Here is a 20,436-nt window from a genome sequence, read left to right as displayed (position 1 = left end):
CTTATAGTCACTAGTAAAAAAGGCTCGAATTTGCTATGTATATAAACGCAAATAATATCCTTTCCTTCTACGTGAACACTATCGTGACATTTCAGTCGTATTTGCGCATCTGTACCTAAACACCTTCTTAGTATTTGAGACTCGCCTTGAATGAGAACACTTTACCTTCATCATCGCATTCCGCGCTAACCTTGAGGCATTCAGATTGTTCGAATCGTTTTCCGGCTAAGATGGCTACATGAGTACTCAGTGCTTATTTAGTGCCTTAATGTATAGTAAGAAAATCCAAGTTGTGATTTATATTGTTACTTCTTAAGAGTCTGTTAGGATTATACAAAGTCAACTGAGAACCTTATTTGCAATCGGAATATCTGAGTTAAACCTTATGTCATAATTGCAGCCTTTTTTCCAACTATGTAGGAGTTGGCTACTAGTCTTATGCAGCTGAATACAAGTATTTAACAAGGAGCGACTGGATATAGCTTTATGTACATGTCTCAAATTTCAAGGGGTACGCAGGTAGGACATTATTTAGCGGCTTGCGAGTATCTGTCGTATAGATTTATTTCGTTTTAATATTTTGCCATTTATATAATGGCACCACTCATCAGTCATAAGCAATGTTGGCAACTTGCATAAAGTCGTTAGTGTTTTCAGATCTTTATGCCTGAAGCGTATGTTGTTCGTATTACAATCTAGTCGACTGGTATTAACAATATTCTTGAACAAACAAACATGTACACAACGATTTTCGTAGTTATCATAACTGAGTTAATTTTTCGTCGGTACAGAGTAGTACATACAAATTGTCTGCTTGAAAACTTTCATCAACGTATACAGCAAGAGCATTTTCTTCTTAATTAGCGTCGGCGAGTCCATTGTTTTAACGTTCAAGGCACTTTCCATTCGCGTTCGCCTCTGTTCTCTGCCAAATGGTTTTAATTTTTTGTTTTTATTGCTATTCAGCTAATTTCTCGTTCTTAAGTTTTATGATATAATATTTCAAGTTTTTGTTAACTCTATTAAAATTATGTGAATGTTATTGCTTGGATGATTACACTAGTTTTTTCATGTTTTTCAGGTAAGTGTTTTAGTTTAGTACTTATTAAGTTACTTTTGTTGTATGCAGTTGAATTTAAATAGCAGTTCCAAGTTTTCTAGCACGTAAACAAAGTTCATAAACGTAAAGCATTTACATTGAATAGTTAAAATATAAGTGTACTAGCTGACCCGCGCAACTTCGCTTGCGTCACATAAGAGAATCATAATTTTCCCCGTTTTTGTAACATTGTTCACTGGTACTCTGCTCCTATTGGTCGTAGCGTGATGATATATAGCCTATAGCCTTCCTCGATAAATGGGCTATCTAACACTGAAAGAATTTTTCAAATCGGACCTGTAGTTCCCGAGATTAGCGCGTTCAAACAAACAAACAAACAAACAAACAAACAAACAAACAAACAAACTCTTCAGCTTTATAATATTAGTATAGATTATTAAGTATATACTATTTATACTTAAGTTTATTTATACTAGTTTTGCAGGCTCACAGAGCAAAGCTTATACGACATTCGTTTGGAAGATAAAAAACTACTAAGCACAAAAAGAAACGAATAAGGCCATGATCTACATCTGAAAGATACATCAAGCTCGAACAACGGCCAGTTACTGTCGTCCTACTTAGAAGCCACAAAACACGCACTTAAACAAATTCCTCTTAAATTTCAACAGAAAAACTTGGCTATACAAATAGAAGAGTGAGTGCAGTGCATCAGCTTCGTTTTTAGGTCGCAGGCATAGTGTGTCAACAATAGGATGCCGGGAGATTAAGAACGTAGCAAGAAATGCTCGTAGCACTTGCTACGAACATTACTACGAGGCTACGAGTAAACTTACGTGATATCCGTTGCTACGCGTGTAATGAAAGGAGTTTTTATGTCGGTTGTTGTAAGGTGTTGGTTCAATATCGTTAAAGAATTTGTAGACTATTGTGTCTGGATGTATAGGAAGCTGGTAAGGATTTCGCGAAAAGCCTAGCAGGATTAAAATAAATTATTACACTTTCTTAGGAATAGCGTAGTTTCCACAAGTGATCCTCACTTTTGACTTTGATTAGCAGTAAGCGTTTCACAAAATAATACACGCACGGCTATTTTGGTGTAAAGGTTACATACTAACTAGCCGTAATTGATAAAGGCACGAGTTACCTCTCGATACGAAAAGGGTTGAACGATAGTTTATGCTACACTTAATAATTAACTTCAAAGTAAAACAATTCATACCCAATTATTCTAGAATCAAGACTAAAACATCTATCGTACGGCCCACAACATAACCAATTAAAATATTCCGCTCGAACAATAACATAAGAACAAACTTGTCTACGTAATTTGAAACACAAACGACAGAAAATAAATAAAGGAAACAAATAAAGTGGTTTGGCAAGTCTGGTAAGCTTACAGTGGATGGGGCAATAAAATGTAAATAGCTACAGAAGTGTTAAAAGGAGTCGCGGTAAAAGTTTAGCTCACGCGAACTTAGCACTCGATAGCGTCCCTCTGAAACCGGGTAGGGCCGAAGGCGAGAGAGGCCGCGGATGAGTTTTGAGTTCGCGCTTCAATACAGTACAATGTTTTGCTTCTTAGTTGCAGTAACTGTGACGTAGTTGTTTAAATTATTATTGGTTAAATAACTGGAATCAATTGAGACGCTTCGCTGGTTATTTCTACTTGTGAATTTTTATAACATTTAGACATTATTGTTTTTTGTTTGTTTTTATTTAACTGGGAAACACAATGCATTCTTGTTTCAAGATGAATATATTGAACTTCTTGGACTTAACCAAAAATACTTTTATTTCCTCTCTTGTTATTGAATAAATATTAAAAAATCAAGGAAAAATTCCTTTCTCAATTGATAATGAACAATATTTTTTGGACTATAAATAGATCATCAAATATAGCAATTATAAGTCAAGCGTACGGTATATTAATATTATGAGACAGAATGTTTTCAACTACCTTGAAATTGAAAAGGACTTTATAAACGTTGTTGTTTCTTTGTTTTATTCATACAAAAACCTTATAAATTGCTGTTAATTGCTTTCAAAGAGAACTTTCAACATCAAAAGAAATATTTTGCTTTTGAACTCGTCAATATGTTTGTAAAATTTCTTCTCAGAGCTAAGATTGAACGGAATCTTTTACTTCAGATCAAGGGAGTTGAACTTCTAGGATTCCTTGAACCGTAATATGGAACTATGTTTAAGTTTGTTTTAGTTAGACGAAATTGAGTTTGTGTGAAAGTAAACACACCTATCTATCTATCCGACCGATTTCGGCCATGGCGACCACTTCACCTCCTAATTAAGTCGGCGCTGATGCGCACGCAGATGGCTTATATAGCCAATTTTATTAGAAAATTCACGTGTGCAGTGCGGACACGTGAGTTTACCGCTAATATAATTGTAAGCAATGGCAGCAGGTGGGCGAGCCTTTAAATCGTCGCGTTTTGTGTCGAGGTCTTTTTTGCGCCTCTCTTCGAATTCGTGGATCTGTTGTTGTACCAACCCGCGCCATTCAGGCCGCTGTGCTGCCAAACCTTCCCATCGAGAAGGATCAATGTTGCATCTCTTCATATGGCGCTTCTGCACATCTTTATACCGCAGGAGTTGTCCGCCATGCTTACGCTTACCCTCCACGAGTTCAGAATAAAAGATGCGCTTCGCCACTCTCTCCTCCTTCATTCGTGATACATGACCGCACCACCGAAGTTGTCGACGCATTAAGTAGGCCTCAATGCCACCGACATTGGCTCGTCTCAATACTTCGGTATTACGCACTCGGTCAAACCATCTAATCTGCATGATGGTACGAAGGCATTTGAGGTGGAAACGATCTAGAGTGCGTAAGTGGTTGCGGTGCACACACCACGTCTCAGAAGAGTAGAGAAGGTTTGGCAGCACAATTGCCATATAAACCGATACCTTGGTAGCCAGCTTAAGGTCGTGAGAGCAGAAGACCTTCAAACGCAACTTTCCAAATGCTGCAGCCGCAGCACTGATCCTGGAGTTGATTTCAGCATCAAGGTCACACTTTGTTGTTACTGTGCTCCCCAGATACCGGAACATATCGACCTGCTTCAGCACATCCTCACCAAGGTTAATAGTGAGTGTCTCACGTCCATGTATGTCTAGCGACATCACCTCTGTCTTTTTGACGCTGATCTTAAGGCCGAACTTACAGCATGCTTGGTGAAAAACGGACATAAGCCGTTGCAGGCCATCTGGAGATTCTGACAAAAAGCATAGATCATCCGCATACATGATCTCTGATATTACTGTATACGATACTTTACTACGCGCCTTAAGTCTGGCTAAGTTAAAAACATTACCGTCAGTGCGAAAGCGGATGCGGACTCCCTCGGAAACAGCATTCAGCACTTCTTTGACTACTACCGCAAAGTATATGACGAACAGTGTAGGTGCTAAAACGCACCCTTGTTTCACCCCACAGGTAACAGGGAAGAAATCTGACTGTTCACCGTCTACGGACACGCAGCAGTGCATATCATCATGCAGGAGCCGTAGAAGCCGCACAAACTTCTCCGTACATCCTAACTTTCCTAGCACGATCCAGAGAGCTTCACGAGGCACACTATCGAATGCTTTCTCTAGGTCAACAAAGCAGAGGTACAAGTGGCGACCCTGCTCTCTACTTTTTTCCTGTAGTTGACGCACCGAGAAAATAGCTTCGCACGTGCCTCGGTCAGGTCGGAAGCCAAACTGGGTTTCGGGCAGAACTTTTTCTGAAAGATTTTTAAGGCGGTTCAGAAGAACTCTAGCAAAGGCCTTTCCGGGAGCAGACAGTAATGATATACCGCGATATGAATTGCAGTCGGATCGGTCACCCTTGTTCTTATATAGGGCAATAATGCGAGACACTTTAAATTCGTCCGGGACTCTCTCCTCTTCCCACATACGAACAAATAGTTTCCAAACCGACATGTGCAACTTCTCGCCACCATACTTCAGCAGCTCACCAGGAACAAGGTCAATGCCAACCGCCCGCTTATTTTTCTGCTGTTTGATGGCTATGACAACCTCGTCACATGACAGGGGCTCGTCAAGCTCAGTAGCCAGAGGAAGTTGAGGTATTGTGCTGATACTATGTAGGTCGGCTGATCGGTCTACGTTGAGCAGAGTATTAAAATGTTCAGCCCAACGCTTTAATACATCCTCCTTGTTAGTCAGGAAGCATACACCATCTAAAGACCTCAAAGGCACTTTTGTTCGGATGGATGAACCAATCAGCTTGCGAACCTCGGAGTAAAACTCCCCAAGCTGGTTTGTGTCGGCAAGCAGCTGCATTTGACGGGCTTTGTCTTGCCACCACTTGTCTTTTAATTGCCGAGACAGCCTACGCAATTCTTGGTCACTTTGTTTGACCGCCGCAACACTTTCACCTCTTCGATGATATCGTTGCAAAAGCTTTCGATGTCTATCAAATGCTGCTCTGAGAGCCTCGCTATTGTCATCGAACCAGTCTTCGCTAGGCCGGTCTTTGGTACCCAATATAGCTGAAGCGGATTCCATTACATGACAAGAAATGTCTCCCCAAGCAGCATTGACCTCGCCTGTTTCATTTATGTGCAACAATTTCTCTGTTAAAGCGTCGGCATATTTCTCTCTAACCTCGCGATATTTTAGCTTATCCACGTTTAAACTCGTAGGTTTTTTGTCAGTGGATCTACGCGGTCGTCGGAGACGGAGTTTCAACTTAGTGACAATAAGTCGATGGTCAGTCCAACAGTGGGCACCGCGCATTACACGGGTGACTTGGACTTGACTGATATCTCTTTGCCGTACGATGGCATAGTCAATCAGATGCCAGTGTTTAGATCGTGGGTGCATCCATGTTGTCTTGTGCTTGGCGGCAATTCGGAACATAGTGTTCGTTATCGCAAGGTCGTATTGAGCACAGAGACTGAGTAGCAAGCGACCATTGCTGTTCATATTGCCGACCCCGTGTCTTCCTAGAACCCCAGGCCAAGCATCATAGTCCCGACCAACTCTGGCATTGAAATCGCCTAGCAACAAGATTTGCTCTCTGGTGTTTATGCTGTCAAGACATTGAGACAATTCCTCATAGAATTTGTCCTTAATATCATCCGACTTGTCTAGCGTTGGAGCATAAACGCTGATGACATTAAGGAAGTTGTCTGTATCCAGTTGAAGGCGCAGTGTGGTCACGCGGTCCGAGATGTGTACAGGACATTCAAGTCGTTTTACTAAGTGATTCTTGATGGCATACCCTACACCTGATCGACGAGGTTCAGAGGAAGGGGTACCTTTCCAAAAGAACGTATAACCACCTCCATCTTCCACCAGCTCTCCTTCATCAGCAAGATGTGTTTCGCTAAGCGCAGCCACATCCACATTATAGCGACGAAGTTCACGAGCTACTATAGCAGTTTTACGTTCAGGACAGCTATTGCCATCACGATCAATTAGCGTTCTCACGTTCCACGCTGCAAAGGTCATGAAAGTTGGGTTCATATTTTTATTTACTCTGTTACGTCGACCACGAATTAAGTGATGCGATGGCAGCCGTGGTTACTACCACCCTCCAGGTAAGGACGAACATTTTTTTAGAGCACCTTTTCTAGCTCCCTCCTCGGCTGAGCGAGGAAAGCGGTGTCTCCCTAAATAGGGCTGCTTTGTCATCCCAGGTGTTGCCGAAACCGCATTGTCGTCCCCAATTTGCAATGCGAAAGCGACCACGGCACGTACTCATGCCCCTAGGACCGCCTATGTGCAGGAATCAGACAAAGCCCAGCTTGCATCACGCCAGACCTCTCTACTTCATCCCATCGCCATAGGGCTTAACGACAACGGAGTCCATTAATCGGAAGCGGTCAGTTGCGCAGGAGATATTATAGTGCTCAGACGTACGCGCTAACGCAAGAGCACTCTCTCGTCCAACAAATCTTGATCCAATGGAACGGGGAGCCGTTACGATCGGAGAAATGTCAGATGCAGCAGTATGGCGAACAATAACAAGATCCCTATTGTCACCTTAAGGCATTCCTGCGGTTGCCTAGGTATCTTGCCACCAAAGGTGGACTGCTGTGGAGCCAAGACACAAGTTCGGGAGACGACCGAACAAGCTCAGGTGACGTTGCTCCTGAGCCCCCTCCTCCGGGTTTAGCCCACGAGCCGACGTGGTTTCCAGGGTGTGGCCGCTGCATAACAGCTTCTTGGAGCCACCGGAAGAGAGTTTGCGAGCTGTCGACGAGTTATTTACACTTGGTCACCTGGGAAGGTCGACTGACAAAGTGCAACGCAGACCGCCCACTACACCCCAACACAACAAACTAAAGGAAACTTCTGTATTCGTTCGTTAGTTGTTGATATAATATAGCTTATGGTTTCTGGTTAGTGTTAACTTAAATGTTATTACTTCTACTATAAAGGCTTTGACCAGTAGGGAGTACTTCAGAGGCAATTGATAACCAACAATTGAGTAACTTGCGATAAACTTTGCATAAAACACTTACCTACCAGCACCTCTAGTGTATTTTGCAATCTTATCTTTTCAAGTGTTTCTAATTGTCAAACACTATAATAGGTAATCAAGAAGCGATTCTTGATACTTATTGTAAATGTTCGCAGTTTTGTCAATTCGCTTGCTTGACAATTATTTTATTGTCACTTAGGAGACCATTGAAGCGGTGTATTAGAATAATTCGATGACCGGCTTGAAAGTAACTTAAACACGACGCCTAGAAAAAAGTGAACGACTTAACTCTCTACATATCATAAAGTATGCTTAAGATCTTAATAAATGATGGAATAAAGAGATTTCTAACCTAAAAATAACTCAAATTACTACAACGTTAACATTGTTCCTCAGACTGACAGGCTTTTAAACCTTTTGTCTACAAACGCTTTGTAACAATAACTTAAGCCAACACGTAAACGGTTCTCCCTTGCCGAGGAAATCCGACCACAAATGGCCTCAGAAATATAACTATAACACTTATATAAAGTCACAAATTACGAGGATCGTATTAATAAACGCTCATTATGTTATTGGATTTTATGTGTAAACTTTCCTTTATATGGTTTTGATTATTATTGCTTATAATAACTAGTTATTTATATTATTAAATGTTTTTCAAACACAGCTCGTGTTTGTATAGTTTTTGTGGCGAGATCCGTTTTTTTATGTTTAGAGGATCGCAATATGCAGCATTTGTTGGTCGTTTTAGGCCCTTTGTAAACAAGGCTACGTAAATGTTCAATATTAAACGGTTTAAGTCTTCAAGTAATTAAGTATGTTCTTTTGTTCGATAAGTTTAAAGTTCTACATCAAATTAACCTAAATGGTCAGACTGACATCGCAAAGTAAAGTCCAACCTCAAAAAACATTTAGAAATCGATCATAAACAGTCCTTATAAAAGATTCCGAACGTTTAGAGTAAAGCGTATAAAAAGTAGGAATGTAGTCTCTATTATTATTATGCGGTGTAGAAGCACAAAGCTACTGACCAACAATAATCATTTTAGTGTGTGTATAATAAATTATGTAAAACCTATGGTAAAACGTGTATTTCGGAAACACGTATTTTGTGGTTAGTGTGTATTACACCATTTGACAGCATTTTAAACCATATCATTCGCAACTGGTCAGTATTAATGTATAATACATTCGTTTAGCAGTCTGAAGCCCAAATATCCTGATAACTATCCGAACCAGAGGTTACCGGCATTCCCATTAATTGAGTAGCGGATTAAACACTAAGTACTGTTCTAGTAATTAACAGTATTAGCTAGCTACCACGATTGTTCATAGTTGCGGTATAAAGCTACTTCAAATTCATTATGAAATACAAGGTATCAAAACCAAACGTTTGTCATGAATACTGCTATTAAAATTGACACACGTGCTCTGTATAATCCCCCATTTATGAAATAAATATTCGATATAATGATCTGGTTTTTGCAATATCGATGACTATTAAATTCTGATAATAGACAGCTGAATTTAAATTATATATCCGTATCTGCAATTTTAAAAGTCAGTAATTTCTTAAAAAAGTTCCTACTTAAAGATGGGAAGATTGCATAACCTTGTATACTTAATATCAAACCGATTAAAAAAACTGACTACCCGTTCAAGTTTCAGAGCCAGTTTCACGGTGCATTGATAACCTATACGTCAGATGACCTATCTGCTAAATAAAAAAATAGCAAACATGCAAAGAACTGTTACAATTCCACTTCATGATAATATGTATCTGATTAGAAGTGGTGGAACTGGGCTTAAGTTACACGTGCTGTATTTCGCAAAGCCGTATCAATATTAAATGCAAAAACAAAGCTCATTTGACCTGATGACGTCACAGTGTATATATTTCGCCGTAAATTATACGAGGTTTAGCTCTGAGCGACGGTGTCCGTAGAAATAGTGTTGGTATATCTAAGCTTGGTAGTTTCGATACGATTCCCTTTGGAATAAGAGATGGAACTTACACGGGTTGAGTCTCGAGTTTTCTGTGAACTTTCCACGAATGTAATGTTTCGAGTTTTCCTGCTTAGATAAGCACAACTTTCGGTTATGTGTTTGCTGCTTTTTTGTTTTAGTTTCAGTTGTTTCTTGTAGTTTTTTAGATACATTAATGAGTTACGTGAGTGTTCGCAAGTTGCATTTAATTATTGAGGCTTATCGGCATATAGTTAACTCTTTTTACGAGCGTGTTGTAAATAATGCTTTCTCTGTAAATTCTAGTAGGTTTTCATATATTTTTTTATCTATACTAATCTATACTAATATTATAAAGCTGAAGAGTTTGTTTGTTTGTTTGTTTGAACGCGCTAATCTCTTGAAAAATTCTTTCAGTGTTAGATAGCCTATTTATCGAGGAAGGCTATAGGCTATATAACATCACGCTGTTATTCGGTCATTAGGAGCGGAGTAGCAACGAAAAATGTTACAAAAACGGGGAAAATTTTGACTTATTCTCTTAGGTGACGCAAGCGAAGTTGCGCGGGTCAGCTAGTATTATAATATAGCTACTTAGTTGTCGATAGTTTATAATGTTAAAAAATCGTCATTCAGTTCTTCAATGAATTTTGAGAATCACGACACATGCTTGTGACTTCATTTACGAATCGCGTTATTTAATACGATCAGCATCAAAATAACTACAAAATACCAACTATAAACTGTAAACCCATAATCAAGGATAACTAACAAAATGTCCGCGTGCACTTTCTAGTCAATTAACTCCGTTGACACAAAGCGGAGTAATGAAAATGCTAACTAAGTGAAATGTCAGGCGCATGATATATTGACGTTCAGTCCCTGTCGGCTAAAGCCTCACTATTGTTCAAAATGTAGCCGCTGATTCTGTTGTCAACTAAATTACTTTTTATTTTGTCTACTTTATTACCTAGATTTTTTGCCAGTTAGTGGCATTTTTGGATTACCTACCGACTTTTTGGGCTAACTCACTGAAAAAAATAATTCTATGTGGTATATTTTTAGCGTACACTGTTGTAAAATTCTCTTTTCCTTTAAATAAAATATACGGGTGAAAGTTACTGTTAATTGCATCTTAGACTATAGCTTGTTGCGAGAAATACCGATATGAGACGTGACAATGAGGTACAGTTTTTAACGCCATATTATTTTAAAGTAATCTCCCGTACTCTCATATCTGGAGTATTTGTGTAAGTAAAGAAACAACGAACAGTAATTACAAACAAATACATGGCAACTACTTGTGTACATAACAAATACAGTAATATGAAAAAGACTGCACCAATTTAACCACTACAGCTGTCGGTATTTCAATAAAGCTCTTTGTAAGAGTTACGCTGAAATTAAAACTAGTATAGTGCTACGAACAACAAAATCACTTCACTACCGCGCTAAAATGCCGAACGAAATGTCCCTACATATTTTGCTTTCAATTTTCCACCCGATAAAAATCGTTGCTATTGATTCGTTTCGGTATTTACGATTATGTCCGCGATATGAAAATCGTGTTTGTTTCAAAAGTATTGCTATGAATATGTTCTGTTAAACCCCTACAAATTGGAATTACTAATTCCTGCAAACAAAGTATTTATTGTAAAATAATATTTATCGTTTCGTATTGAATTGATGTTGCGATATAATATATTCAACTACGAACATTCGTTCCATTAGGCCCGACTATTTATTCGTTTACACAAACAGGTTTTTGGATAGTATTTTCGTAATTGCTTTTTTATGTATCCACGTACTCGTAGTACAGATGTTTTTTGCTAGAGTTTGAAGCGACATGTTTTGAAATATCTCAACCAGAAATAAAACAAATAAAATACAATTTTCTACTCCGGTTTGGCTATTGAACAGTAATTTTTAGAGTGATTTTTGTGATAGTAGTTATTGTATTATCAGCAAAACGGTTGCTTTATTCGAGTAATATTTTTAAACAAGATAACCGTCTACTGACAAACAAACCATACGTGCAAAAGCGTTAAACATTTATTGTTATGAATATGCCGTTTGTGTCCTTTGAATCATTTCCTTAATGGAGTGGATACAGATCAAACGATAATGATATGAGGAAAACTGCTTCTAATCTTCCGATAGAAAACACATTATATTCCTTTGTTTTCTAACTCAACCGCCAGTTAAAGCTTTACTAGCGTATGGTGCGTTTGATGCCTGTAAAGGCTATTTCAGACGTACCTTGCGACTTCAACCACACTACAATAACAACACTGGGTCGAGTGCATATTTTCTTATTAAAATGAAATACAATTTACACGTACCACATTTTGCACGTGTTTCATACTACCAAATCGCGACCACATCGCAACCACATTTTGTTGCTGCGTCTGGTTGTGGTATGGGAAAAGAAATCCTTGTGTTTGTAACGATGATGTCCACGCTGCGACAATGTTATGCGTACACGTTTACCCAACGCCAATGCATTCAGTACATTTAGCATGCATGAAAATTATCTTTTAAACTTCAAACGATTTTATAATAGTGTTTGTTCCTCTCGTACACAAGCTTAGTTTATGTTCTACTACGGATAATAAAGTATCATGACATATAGCTAAGCTAAAGTTACTTCAACATTTACAATAAAAGTATGACTGCAATTTTATCTAACGTAGTAAATGGACTACAATCGTGAACCAAATCCAATTCAACATAATCTAGCTTGGATGGCATTATAATACATGATAATATTCTCTCGAAGCAGACGAAGCAATTCAGAAAATAGAGTAGAATGGAGAAATTTCATATTGAAACTACCAACTGGATATCCAAACGGAGTTTTCTCATTTCCTATAGAATAACTAAATTATACATCGAAAATTACGTTGGCGTTCTGTTCTCAATAATGGTAATCAGATAAAACTCGTTTTGTTTGTGACATTAATTTTCAGGTTATGTATAAATGTAGAGATATTTACGAGTCTGTTGTATCCATACTTTTATCAGTTCGTAATTACATACCTATCGATATATGAAAGCGTATATTTTAAAGGCCTTAAAAAATTGAGTTTTTGCAGATTTTAATGTATTTGTCTTTAATTTTAATATGTCCTCAGTGGTTTCGTCAAAAAATCGTCTTCGTCCCTAGTGATATTTTTATATAATGTGGTCAAGTAGTTAATCCAGAATTACATATGACGATTTAAGATTCTTATATTAAAGGGCCTTTGGATAGAACTCACGGTACCCTAAAACAAATAATAGTAACTAACTAACGTGAACTTCGGTTAGCTACCGAGAAATCCCTGGCTTTTAGGTTGACTGTCTGTTAATCCTACAATCTTGGCAAAGACAATGCCTACAGATTATAACAAGTTTCCTGAAATACTGAAATATTAACAACTAAACATTTGTCTTAGAAATTAACCCGAGTTAAGTCCTCAAAGGTGTTGTATTTGAATGTAGGTCGCTTAAGTGAGGTAGTAGACGTTATTAATAATGTTGAACACCTGAGACATTTGAAAACCGTAAGCTCTTTTAGGTTTGTACTTTTATAAAAGGGATGATAGATGTGCGAGCAAGTTCGTGAACTTGTGTCTGGAAGAGCTAATATGCGTTTGCAGGAGCTACAAAATCCGGAGTAGGCCCGTCAACGGTCAAACTATCTTCGAAATCAGACGACAAGTGAGACCACTTGAAATGGTTTTGTTGTTACTAGTTATAATGTACGATTAGCTTAAGTATGTAAGTAATATGTAATAGTCGCTTAAAAATCTCCCATACAAAGCATTCACCGCTCAAAGCATTCTTTTTTAATCTAGTATATCTAACACATTGCTATACTCATAACTTTTAAACTTTCGCGTTGAATGTTCATTATACTATAGAATACGGGAATCAACGCAAAAATGCATATGGCCTCTTTTCACGCAAGTTACACTGGCCATGGACTTAAGCTGGCTGTAGGTTGAGTAGGACATTGCGATAGGAACTATAAAGACTATCACCAGTACCTACACTTTTACAACACATTGTAGATATAAATAATAAAATATTATGTCTTGGCTATTGGCTGACCAAAAAGGTCACCCTGTCATAAGTTTCAGCCGACTCAAAACAACCTAGTTTAAACTGGACCAAGGTTTTCATATTAAAGTGATGGAACGCAACTTACTGCTATGAGTAATAACACTCTAAACAAAAAACTATGCAACGTTAATATGATAGAGTGAAATTGCGTTTGTGTGTTTTTTTTGCCATATTGCCATATACCCTTAATTCATAAATACGGAATTATATATTGCGTAAAGTCTCCAACCCGCAATTTTGTAGCGTGTTCTACTCAAGGTCTATTTCCCTCCCTAGAAGAGCCCTAGCCTAGCAGTGGGACAGCCGCTGTTTAAAAAAATATTGAGTACACCTTAATTAAGGCCTAGCTGCGTCTATTTCCACAAGAAGAAAAATCGAATTGTATCCTCTCAAAGGCCTTGTCAGAATCAGATTTTGTTGCTACTTTTATTTGTTACCTCAGTTCGCCACCTATGACGAAACAAACGAAACTAGAACATACTCGTTAATTACTAATGGCTGGCGTACACCTGAGCCAGTAGGCCAGTACTATAAATAAGTCGCTCTATGTCCATTTCTGTGGAAGCGTGGCGGTGAAACGGCTTGGCTCGCAATCGGAAGGTCGCAATTATATCCACTCGTTGAGTATAACACCCTACGCTGTTACTATGGGTTTTAAGCTTTTTTGTTTTTAAAGACCAATGCAATGTTGTTGAAAATTTGTTCGCGCTCAAAATGTAATTGGTTAACAGTAATCCTTTCCGCTTATTTACTTTTCCTTTTGTGAACGGATGTATTTTTTAATTTGTTTGTGTATTGTCTAGATATAGTTTAATTGATATCCAGTTGAAAATACCTCATAATTTGAATGACGTGCGTTTTGGTAAGGTTACACGTGTCGTAATCGCAAGCCGAGCAAAAAACGGACCTTTCGTGATATTAACGCTCTGAAATCACGTCATGTTAATTAATTATCGACTAAAATGTCAAAATTCCAAGGAATATGCTCGCCTCAAATTATTCAATGAGGAAGTAAAATTTCTTAAAGAAATATTATCAGGACGGAGAGTTCCGAGAAAAGTTTCGGAACGCTTCAAATTTTTAAAAGTTTCGTGTTGACTCAACACTATGTTTAAAAATTCGAGATACATACTCTATTATTCCGAAGTTTGTAGAACCTATCGAGTTGGAACGACCAATACACTCAAACATAGAGGTAAAATTGCAGAATGCTCTTTATACAGTTCTCGTTTTCTTTTCACGTGAATAAAATCGTATCGGAAAGTTTAAATGGGCTTTATAGTAGGGGTATTGTTATGCCTGAATGAACTTTCGCACCCTCAGTATAGACCGACCGAAATAACTATGCACATGAAAAATAGCTAGTTGGATTTTATGCTTTAAACCTTTGACTTAGATCCTAAATTTATTTACGCTTTATAAGTGCTTGTCGTAGGTATACAACTGATTGGCAGACCGTAATGGCTTCGCATTTCAGTCATTATTCAGTTTTTTGATTCAGAATAAAATTGTTCTGCTATGTTTTCGTAGACAGAATTTGTTTTACAATACAAAATATCTCTGTGAAAATATAGTACATTTTACAAGTTCATACATATAAAAATGTGGTGATATATTCCTTTTATCTTGTAAATTTTGTTGTCTAAAATAATTCACTTCAATTCCCGTAGAATTTCGTATCAAAAGTAAATAAATTCTAATGGCGTGCTCTTACAGGCAGACCTTAAATTATCTGAGTAGCAGCTGAACATTTAATATGCTAATTGAAATCACTTTTAGACGGTGGAAGGCCCATAAAAAAGGTTGTAAAGCTTGTTTGAAATTCTTTGTGAGGTATAAACTTATACGTTACTATAGAAAAGAGAGTGTTTCACGTTTCCGTTTAAAACTGGAAAATGCGATGGACTTGTAATGGGCTTTAGCTGTATTACTTTACTCTTTTGTACGTTGATCACTGTATATTATACTTTAATTTATTTATTGAAAGACAAAACGTCGAACTACTTTATGGTCGCTAATTACAAAAAGTTGATGAACTATGACTGTCTATTATTAAAATATTATAATTATAAAAAATATACTTACAATTTTTTTATTGCTTAAAGACAGCATTATCGTTCTCCATATAGCCAGTAAAACAAGCGTAATCAATCAAAAATTAAAAAAAAAGGTGATACATAAAATAATCTTCATTCGAGAAACAACGAACTAAAAAAGTATTGTTCCCGAAATGATTAACCGAATCTTTTTTATTGATGGCAAACATTCAATAGGACGTTCCCTCGTAATGTATTTTACAGAGCTAACTTTTTTACCAACAACAATAAGAACTAAACTTGTTTACGATACAAACCTCTTTTGATTTTGTTTTCTTTTGCTATGTATCTTATAGTTGATTAAATCAAGCCACTGTTCTTGAGTATTTATTTGCTAGACTTATTTTTTATTGGATTCGAATTACATGGATTGTGCCTGATTATGCCTTGGAGAATCAAATATAATTCATGCAATTTGTACACCTCACTCACGGTAAATCTGATTTCAAACTAAGCTGAGCTTGTACTATTTAATATTGTTCATTATTAGTATAAATTAATGATGTCAAATATTATCCACATAAAGCGAACTACTGCTACTGTTTTAATAATATTTTATAATGAACTAAATATAACCGCTCTAATACGGTTACCAAGTCACTACAATTTACTATCAAAGTACTGTTCAAAGCAAAAAGTCAACGTTTTTGCAATGTAAGGGCGGAATACTAATATTTTATCCAAATAAAATCACTTATGTGCTAATTAACTAGCTTTTATAGAACACTGCTTCAAACACGCGACCTTTTGTCAAGAATACAAAAGATTAATTACAGTATTTATAGCAAGTGTAATTGCATATTGTTACCTATCCATCCATTCCAGTTACTTATTATTTTCTTAATGAACAAGACCTAGTTAATTAGTTTCAAGATATAAAACCGGGTAATATAAAAGGTTTGTGTAATAACATAGTTTCATTTACCCGTGTAGCTAACACGCGATCGCCACCCAACACTTTGGCCAAAGTGCGTGCTTATTATACGAAAATGGGTAGGACCAAGTGAATTTCTACGTATTCCGTTATAATGAAAGTTCTCACGCAACGATTCATCGACATTAGCAAACCTAGCCTTTAGAGCACACGATCCAACGGTGGCTATAATGTTTTAAATTGCTCTATTCTGTTCGTAATGTGGGCACTCATAAAGGCCCGTGTTGTGATTGATGTTCCTCCCTGCAAAAACTTCTTCGTTCACGATTTATCGAGTGTCGTTTGTATTAGCAATTTTCTAAAGCTTGGCCTAATTATATTTTTGGCTTTCAATGGCCGACCTAGATCTTTTTCGTGAAGTTTTATTAATGTAATTAGTTTTATTTTGCCTGATATTTTTTAGTACTTTGGTTCTGCGTCAGGGCTTAGCGACGACTTATAGTCATTCTGGTTCCGTCTAAACGACATTATAAATTAGAATATTTAAATCTTAATTTGCAGCGAAAGTGAAAAATAAACGAAATTAGCTTTACCGTTAACTTGGCGCAAAGTCGACCCTGTTAAAAGCGGACGCGAAAGGACGGGGTGTGTATAAAGGTTGGTACACATCTCTGGTGGCGGTGCGGTGAGGATTTACAATGGCACACGACACGCCTGGCTCGTTTTGCATAGGTTTAAACCTACAGAATACGAGAAAAGCATGTAAATTACGTTTACCGAGTCAAACGAAAATATTTTTGCTTTCGACGACATTATCGACGTAACTCCAATATTTGCATGCCCATTTTACTCTTTAACGCGTGTTTGGTATTCAATATTGACATAAAATGAATATTATTGAATAGTAGAAAAACTTTTGTCGTGTAGAGTAAACTTTAGGTATTCAGATACTTTGTAAAAGTTTATTCGTATTACGTTTTGCTTGGTGCTAAATATGTCGTGACTTTTGCATTGAGTGCCGTGACCGCGCGAGTCCAGTGTATAAATCCCTTAAGGTGTAAAGGAAAATCTACTAGCGACACACTAATTGGGTGCTAAAGTAAATATTTAAAAAGGTGAGCGGGAAAACGTGAGGTCTTAACTTTTCAATTACGTCAATTAAGAGTGCCGTGCGCAGCTGCGAACGGAATTATTAGGTGTAGCAATTTTTATAAAAACAATTCATTTCACATAACGAACGTTGCGATCGTGATCGTTTAATTAAGTGGCAGTTCTTAAATAACGATTCAATGCCTCGAAATATTTTTATTGCTTTATTTATTGTTCCTAGAATTTTGTTAAAAATGTATTTTGAGTTATTTTTGCACCGCGTTTTATTAAGTGCCGTAATGTAGCATGAAATAAGTTATTAAAATAATGGAACGATTAAGTAATTTTATTTAAAATTTACTACTTTTAATTAAGACCTCATTCGACCGTTAATAAAGGGGGTGGATATTTGAAAATCACGTGCAGTGGGTTCTTCTACTGCAGTGCACTTTATAAAAGCACAAAAAAGTAAATATTTCATACTTTGTTAACATAAAGTTCAAGTTCATTCCCCTTTTAAGAAATAAAGGTACTATACGTACCGTAGAACATTACAAGTAAAAATCTGATCATTTACATCAACAAAAGGCTTATTATTCACTGTCGTTCACACGTCAGCGATTGATACGAACCAATATTAAACGTTTTACCGTGATTACATTGTGTACGCACCTTTATTACTCTTCCAATGAGCCGTGAAAACATCGCTTTAGAATGTATGTACATTTTTGTTGCTGTATCCAAGGTGAAACGATTTTTTTCTATAATGGCGTATTTAGGTAATAATAGAACTGAAAATTGTAATCACTTTAATGGAGTTTTGAAGACTCAGAGAGAGTTAATTTAAAGAACGGTGTATCTGTCAATGCAACTTAATCAAAGAATCTATTTGTACAGTTATTAAACAAAAAATTCAGTACACTTTAAATTTTTTAATACTTAAGTATTTTTCCAAGTGTACTCTGCTTATACGAGTAATGTGTTTATTTGACTTACAGCAATAATTAGTATTGCATTTTCGTACAAAAAAGTATGCTTGAAACTGAGATCGTCTATACGTATTTGTGCTCGTGAATACAAGCCGGCATTGATGTTATACGCTTATTTCGCCCTAACAACTGAAATAATCCTTACAATATCGGTAATCCTTATTACAGTAATAGTTTCGTGGAAACACTGGTATTAAAGCCTAAACTGGTAACACTAAAAGCCGTTTCCATTTGACTGCGAATAAGAAAAGGATCAAGAATGATATGGTTACTACATTTTGGAGGGATTAGTTCTCTAGAGTTACTTTCTTACGAGCTTTGCTTAGTTATGTACATACATATATAAAATCACGATTTCTGCCCAGCGATCCTGCACAGCGGCAAGCAGAGGCGAGTACGATCTTTACAAACTTATTCAGATCCATACACCTTGTCATACAGGTTTGTGTCATTTAGTTATACAGTGTTTTGTCACTTTCAATTTTGATACTATTTATGAGTGGAAAAGACAAAACACAGTTAGAATCAAATCTATTGCTTGAAGCGTTGCTAAAGTAAAGCTATAGGAAAAATACATACGTAGACAATCCTCCCTTCCTTGATATCGATACCTTATAGAATTGCTATGTGCACGTACGCCTGTCAGCACTGTTCACGCAAGCAATTTGTCAGATTTGCACCCCTGCGGGAATATGCGCAAATACGATTTTTCTAGAATGAACCAACTGATTGTTTTGAATCTCTATGCATTTTTCTGATACTATTTTATAAGTAGAGTTTAATTGAGATTATTGTAAGAAAAACGAAAAGGGAAGAGTTTGGTATTCCTGGAGAATATCTTGGGATTTTTACGTTCTATGGAAAAAAGATTGAGAGTTTCTGCTGGCGTTATGATAAAACCTACGTGCAAGCAAAGACCTGAGTAGTTGAAAATAGGGTAATTTGATGTCACGATAACCCAACTAAGATATTACCAAATTTTCTGGAGAAAACACTCTAGGATGGGAGGATCCTATGATGCGTCTATATTTTTGTAAGTCCTTGTCCACTATCAGACGTAGCCTACACACCGCTATAACAAGCAGCCTAAGAGGAGGTTGCCTGTAATCACTATCAAGGGATTACAACCGGCTCGTAAAAGTGCCTAAAGAGTCTCATTTTACGACACATCTATGGAGCTTTACCACAAACTGGTAACCACAACCATTCAGGGTCACTAACCTTAGATAAGGTCGCGAGGTAAGTATACTCGTAGGCTCGTAAGGCGACGTTCATACGTTTGCCGTTTATGGCTAAGTGTTGTACTGAAAAAAGGAATGTGTGATGGCGAAGCAGCTCTCGTAACTCTTACGACACCTATACTAGAATCTAGATAATGTAGGGTTTTATATAGATTTTATGTAGAAATAAAGTTTGCTATACTTTTTACCTCGCACACAAACTTTATTACTTATTATTTTACTTATTTACTCGTCCAAAACCTAATTGTCAATGAGCTAGTCTTACACGTTTTTCTAGAATTGGACAAAATAACCAATCGTCAAACTTTGTCGCGGTTTTCTTATCACTTGAGACCATACTTTTTCGGGAAGCTTTAAGGCAGTTTTGGTACTGTAATCAAGTGCGCGTATATTAAACTGTTTACTGGCCATAAATGAGGGCCAACCCCTAGATGTTAAAAGAAACTTTGCGACAGTTTGACTGCGCCCTTAAAACCCCGTAAAATGCTTCCTTTACGTCAAAAATATCAATCTATGAACAGAACAAGTGCTTGAAGCTCGTGGCAGTTTAATCTA

General features: G+C 37.1%; 1 protein-coding gene across 2 annotated transcripts in view; it reads left to right on the top strand.

Moving 5' to 3' along the window:
* Positions 1-20,436, top strand: part of Sol1 — a 384,779-nt gene that overhangs the window by 31,920 nt on the left and 332,423 nt on the right. The window lies entirely within an intron of this gene.

The sequence above is a fragment of the Anticarsia gemmatalis genome, chromosome 11, assembly GCF_050436995.1.
Source record: "Anticarsia gemmatalis isolate Benzon Research Colony breed Stoneville strain chromosome 11, ilAntGemm2 primary, whole genome shotgun sequence".
NCBI classification, from domain to species: Eukaryota; Metazoa; Arthropoda; class Insecta; order Lepidoptera; family Erebidae; genus Anticarsia; species Anticarsia gemmatalis.
Note: the sequence above shows the minus strand (reverse complement) of the source record. Positions and strands in the feature narration are given on the sequence as shown.